Here is a 7,014-nt window from a genome sequence, read left to right as displayed (position 1 = left end):
AACAAAAAAGGAGAGATAGAAAAAAATAAATAGAGAGAGAATGTGTGTGTAAACCTCTTACTAAAATGTACTTGTCATAAGCAAATGGCACAACTTTTTTTGTAAACAGACTATTACAGCTGTTTGACAATAATATTTTACATAATTTAGATCTTTAACTTTCCACTGAGAGAGAGAGAGAGAGAGAGAGAGAGAGAGAGAGAGAGAGAGAGAGAGAGAGAGAGAGAGAGAGAGAGAGAGAGAGAGAGAGAATATACCCACTTTCCAACATTATCGCTGGGAGGTCTCTGCTTTTTCACTTTGAATCAGATACATTTAGCTTAACCCCCCCCCCTCCCACAAAAACCCCTACTTTTTTATATCTGGAAATGGAAACTAAAAGCATACGGCATTCCCCTTGCAAATGTGCGCTGTCGAAACCGATTGTGTACTTATCTCGCATGAGATTTAGTTGATTGAGAAAGAGAAGGTATTTCCTTCTCAGGAACCCACTTGGTAGGCTAGATATTTTGCGCAGGAGTTTATTTTGAACACAAAACCTTTTCAGAGACATAATAAATCACTGCGAAGCCGTAGAACATGCCGCAAATTTTAGTTTTTAGTTTTATTAACTGTTTTACCGCACTTACAGCATAATAGTGGATGATATAAGTGTTGAGGATTAGAGGCTTTACTTGAGAGTAACATACAAGGAACAGAAGGAGGGGTCAAAGATAATGGCAATAGATGTTTGATAGGAAAGGAGGAACAAATCAAATCAGAGCGCCTGCCAACCACCCACATGCCATAAACTTCTACTGGTAATGCAACAAAAGTATGTATGATAGTGGGTGGCTGGTGGGTACTCTTATAATGTGGCTTGCTCCTTCTTTCCTATCAAATATCTATCGTAGTTACCTCTCCTTCGTTTTGTGTATATTACATTACTCTCTTATAATACTTCTAATCTTCTGCACTTATATTGCTTAATTGTGTTGCAAGTGCGTAAAGCTCTTATTAAAACAATCAAACAAACAAACAAAACACATTTATGACACAGACAGCATAATCATATTTAATTGTAACTCTGACCACAATACACCTCACACCGTACGTTTAGTTGCTCTGTTTTCATTCATAAAAAATTATTTGTCATTCTAGGAACAAACAGGCTGACGTCTATGGTGTAATGGTTAGGCTCTTTTCTGACATTGCATGCTGAAGGTGTGAGTTCGAAACCTTCCCGTGTCAGATAATTTGTCGACTTTTTGTCTGCTGGGAAGTGGGAATTTGTATCCAACTCAGCCCGAGGTGGCTCTGTCAGGCAGGACTGAAGCAGCCCGCTTCTGAAATATTTCGATTAATAATAATAATAATAATAATAATAATAATAATAATAATAATAATAATAATAATAATAAATAATAATAATAATAATAATAATAATAATAATAATAACTGAATTTATAATGGGCCAGAATCCACAAAAAGTGCTCGGTGGCGCCAAAAAAACCCCAAAACCCAAAACCCCCAACAAAACACACACACACACACACACACACACACACACACACACACACACACACACACACACACACACACACACACACATACACACACACACACACCACAAAAGCTCTAAAGCTCAGTACCACTATGACATGCATAAATAAAAAAGAACAAACCAAAAACAAACAACCCCCCCAAAAAAAAAACCCACAAAAAAAAACCGAAAACAACCTCTGCTGGCTGTGCCGAGGATGGCTGAGAGTATTAATATAAAAATCGTTTAAAATCACTCAAATGCATTTTATAGGCTATTTTGGACGTGACGACTCCTAACCCAAATGGTTAGAAAAATGAAGCAGAAAAAAGAACAATTATTAGATCGCTGCTTACAGACCCACGACACCCAAAAAGGTATAAGAGGCGGATAAAAAAAAAAGCTTGCAGACAGGGAAATGTCATGTTAGCATTTTACCGCCTGCAAAACAAAATGGCAGCTTGCATTGTATGCTTCCCAGGAAGTTCAGATTGTTTCAGAATTCTATCAGGTCTGCAGGGGTTAAAAGTAAATTTTAAAGTGCGTAGAGATTGCCGATGAGCAGGAATTTGCGCTGTATAAATGCCATCTGTTACAATTATCAATATAATAATAATAATAATAATAATAATAATAATAATAATAATAATAATAATAATAATAGTAATAATAATAATAATAATAATAATAATAATAATAATAATAATAATAATAATTTAAAAAATAGTAATAATAATAAAAATAATATAATTAAAGGGAAGGACATGTGTGAGACATAAAAGTAGATACCAAGTAACGCCGATGGATCTCTATTAACGTATAATACGTCAAAAAACCCCCCAAAAAACAAAAAAAACCCAAAAAACGAAAAAAACAAAAACAATAATAACAAGCCAACAAACAACAAGAAGAAAAAGAACAGCAAGAAACAAACTCTCAACAAACCATGAAATGAAAAAGTGACCACACTCCCCCCCCCCCAAAAAAAAAGCAACAACCAAACAATAACACCAAAAACAAACAACAACAACAAAACAACCAAAAACAAAAACAACAAGCAAAAACAACGAAATATGCGTTTCATTTATGTTCACTGGGATAAAGTTTCTTGATCTCAAGATTAGAATTCCATTTCAATTTCATCGATGTTTCTCGGTGTCTCTTGCGTCACTGTTGCGCACATCACTGTTCCACGCAGGAGAATCAAGTTCGATTTCCGATTAGAGATAATTTTTTTCTTCTGGTACCTCGATCTGGTTGCTGGGACACTGCATCCCTCTCAGCCCTGATCGGCGCCGATAAGCAGAATCTGAAGCCTGCCTGCCTCCTACATGATCTATGATCTAAGTTGTGTCGATAGGTGCGTAAAAACACCTGCATTACAAAAAAATCAATATTTCGTGGTGCTCATATGCACGGTGTGGAATCGCGGCCGTTTGAGGAGAATCAAAGGTTGTAGACCACAAAATGATTCATTAAGCGAAAAAAAGTGTCCGCAGAAGTACGCACATTGCATCAGATGGCGCTATAGTCGTTGTTTTGAAGTTATTTTTCGTTTCTCCAGAGCAAGAAGAGGACTAGCAACTCCTTACGCGCGCAGTTCGACTGCTGTTCATGGGTCTAAAATCAGCTGTTCGGACTCGCTCAGTGGGGGAGTTTTTTTCCTTTAAAAAATAAGCTTAATGACCTCTCACCTCTCGTTCTAAAGCCAACTTAAACGACGAAAGCAGTCGCCCCTTCCTCCTGAAAAGAGCTTTTTTTTTTTTGTAAGCGTAACCATTTTAAAAGGCGGTCTTCCGAAATTTGAATTCTAAATAATTCAAAGACTAGTTAGCTTCACTTTGATTTTTTCCCCCACACAAATAGGGTAGATCTTACTCGGTTCGCCAAGAGGGCGACTTTTTCGAAGAAGACGCCACCGGATTTTTCGGACGCTTTTGTAATAGGCTCAAAAAGAGGATGGAACCATCTTGTAGTTTAGGATCTGTGGGCGAATAAGGTAAGAAAATAGAACAAAAAAATAAATTCTAGACAGATGCGTGAAGAAAAACACAGCTACGATGTGGCAGAGTTAAGAGCAAAGATGTTCCCGTAACCCCCCCCCCCCCAACAAAAAAGAAGAAAAAATAGATCAAAGGGTTTGCACTTTCTGCACGTGCGCTGTGGGCTCAGTGGGTTTAATATAGCAACCCCCCACTCCCCACCCGAAGTAGTCTCAGTCTCAGCTAATTTATCTGCCTCATTCATTTTAGTTATGGTAACAAAAAGGGCATTTTGCCAACATTCATTTCTAGTAGTCGCTTAGAAGAAGCGTTATAAGCGTTTCTCCGAGCTTCCAAGTGCCAGAACCGATTCGTGGGTGGTTGGCGGGCGCTCTGGTGTGGTTTGCTCTATCTTTCCTATCAAACATAAATATATCGTCCATATCTCTCCTCCTTTTCTTTGTATGTTACTCTCTAGTCACACCTCTTATCTTCTGCACTTATATGACCTATTTGTGTTGCAAGTGCCGTATAACTCTTACAATAACTAAAAAAAACCCAACCGATTTGGAGAATTACGAGGATTATAAGAATTACGAGAATCCTTAATTTCTTGACAAGCATAACGTCTTCTTCTCCAAGTGTCAGATCAGAATAGATATCGGGAATCTTTATTCACCTCTCATATCTTTTTTTGCGACGCAAAAAAGAACACCCCATTATTATCATTGTCTTTTTACCGTTCGTCACAAAAAAGAAAAACAAATAACAGAAACCAACAAAACCAACATTACACTTTTCGACTTCAGATGAAATTAGAAAGAAAATACAAAGAGAGGATTGTGATTCTTTCCTCTGGTGTCAAGATGCCCGATTCGATTCTCAGGTAGAAGGTACATGGTCGGTGAATGTATTTCGTGAATCTAATGGCAGGGTAGGTTAGGTAGAGTGCTTAGTGAGCGCTGAGTAGACTTTTCAGACACATTGGCAGATAACAGGTGAAGGAGAGCGGACATGCTTTAAGCCCTAACGGCAGGGTAACCTATGGCACTCTCTGTTCTTGATATCTTCTAGCCCCCCCCCCCCCCCACCCGGACACACACATTATAATATTCACTTTCACACTTCTATTTTACGGCTCTTGTCAAGATTTTTTTTCATCATGTTTAAAGTTCCCTAGATATCCCTTTAGGTAAATAGACAGATGGATAGATAGATAGATAAGACAGACAGACAGACAGACAGACAGACAGACAGACAGACAGACAGACAGACAGACAGACAGACAGACAGACAGACAGACAGACAGATAGATAGATAGATAGAGAGATAGATAGAGAGACAGATAAACAGATAGATAGATAGATAGATAGATAGATAGATAGATAGATAGATAGATAGATAGATAGATAGATAGATAGATAGATAGATAGATAGATAGATAGATCGATAGTTAGACGTTCTTCTAGCTCTTGTCCCTGGTTCCCAAAATTTGGCACAGCATTATTTGAAATACATCGTTTTACGCTCCACAGCTGTAGGTGACTTGACTACGAGCATAATAAATACGTCATCCTGTTATGAGGTCAGATTGCTCTGACACAAGGACAGCGTCACAATCATACGTCGAGCCAGAATGGCTTTCACCACAATACACGCTCAAATTACATAATAATATGTTCTACACGATCACTGCTGCGGGTGATAAGTGTGTGTATTTCACACCGTCACAATGGAGACAGACAATGCCAAGGGGAAAGGTGGGGAGGGTGGGGTTGGCGTTGGGGTTGGGGGGGGTGGGGGGGGGTGGGGGCTTAGAAATAGAAGAGGAAAAATATTTTTAAAAACACGCAGACGTATACGCCCTAAATACTATAGTCTAGTTTATGGTTAGATGGTGCATTAACGTTTTCTTTTCTTTTACTTTAAGTCTCAACCCGTGTGTGCAATATTTGCCTTAACCTTATACGAGACTCTCTGAGCGTCAAGGCCGTAACCCTTCAACTACCAGGCCTGCTTTACAATCCCACAATTGAGGCCAGGATAGTCTAGACCGAGGCAGTTAAGATGATAAAGCGGAACGGTTTTTGCTCCGTCTCGACAACAAAACACTTGCTGTATTCATTAACTCTTTAAGGACGAAGCGGGCACATTTTTCTGATCTGCAGCACACTACTCACCGGTACAGTTATTTCAAATCATCATACACATAATTTGATAAACACGAATTTGTGTGTGTTATTGTAGGCGTGTTATTGCTTGCCTTTTTAATTTTCAGGTTAAGAAGACAGGATGGAGAAATCTGTATGAATAACGAAGTTGTTATGCACCTTTTTAACCCTTGGAAGTCGGGACATCTGCTACTGACTAGATGCTACATAATTGGTAAAAAAAAAATGTTTTCCTAAAGTGTTATAAAAAACCCCTCCTTGCCTGTACTTTACTGTGTCCTCGTATTGTATCTAATCTTCATTATTTTCCTAACTTCTGGGTTGTAATAGATGCTTGTCACTTGAAACCTGCATTTTTATGCTGAAAATGCTAACCTGCTGCGACAAACGCGGCGAGTAAGCTTGCGACTTGTAAGAGTTAAACAATCCCAAAACAGCGCCTTGTGGGCAGTTGTTAGGTACTTTGGTGTGGTTTGCTCATTGTTTTCTGTAAATCATCTATCACCCTTTTCTCCCCTCCTTCTTTTTGTGTTTGTTACTCTCTTGGAACACTTTTAATCTTCGGCCCTTTTACGACCTCATTGTGTTGCCACTGCCGTAAAACACTTACTAAAACCACAAGCGTGTCTTATTAATAGATAGATAATTATTTGTACAGCGCAAATTCCCGCTCAAAAGCTGTATCAGAGGCGGTGGGTGGACCAACATTTGGGTGGGGCTTCAGCTGCTTCCACTCCTTTCCACCAAATAGCATGCAATAAGACCTAAATAGTACTGATTTCTCTATAGTTACGGTGAGCCAAGGCATTTTGAGAACCATTCGAACGAGAAGAGTCACTTTTGTCTTTGATCTCTATGTTCTAAGTTAACTTCTTCTGAATGATAAAGTTGGCATAAAAGTGGATTCGACATGATTTACTATAACTGTTAAATCTCAGCGCTCAAACACAAAAATGCACACACAGCACTTCAAACTTAAAAGTACGACGCACCAAACAAAAGTCTAATGAGAGCGTAGGTATCTATGTCACTTGGACAAAGTGTGTCGTAAACTTTCACCCCATTGTCAGGGCTAGGAGAGCATGAGCCCTTAGTACAGTTTTATTTTTTCCAGTCTTCTATCTTTTTATAAGGAGAGTTTCATTACGGAAGAGGCGTGAGAATGGGCTCATCCTTTCCTGAGCCCTAAAGAAATTTGATTGACTGTTAAGTTATTATAGTTGTAAGCGGGGACAACAAAGTTGATCACTCTACGTTCATTGTGTGCTATCATAACGGTTTCAACTGCTTATTTCCTTAGTTAAGAAACTCCCATGACTTTGAGATAGAGTTGGGGGGG

Source organism: Aplysia californica, unplaced genomic scaffold (assembly GCF_000002075.1).
Source record: "Aplysia californica isolate F4 #8 unplaced genomic scaffold, AplCal3.0 scaffold00051, whole genome shotgun sequence".
NCBI classification, from domain to species: Eukaryota; Metazoa; Mollusca; class Gastropoda; order Aplysiida; family Aplysiidae; genus Aplysia; species Aplysia californica.
The sequence above is the reverse complement of the archived record's forward strand: the minus strand, read 5'-3'. Positions refer to the sequence as shown.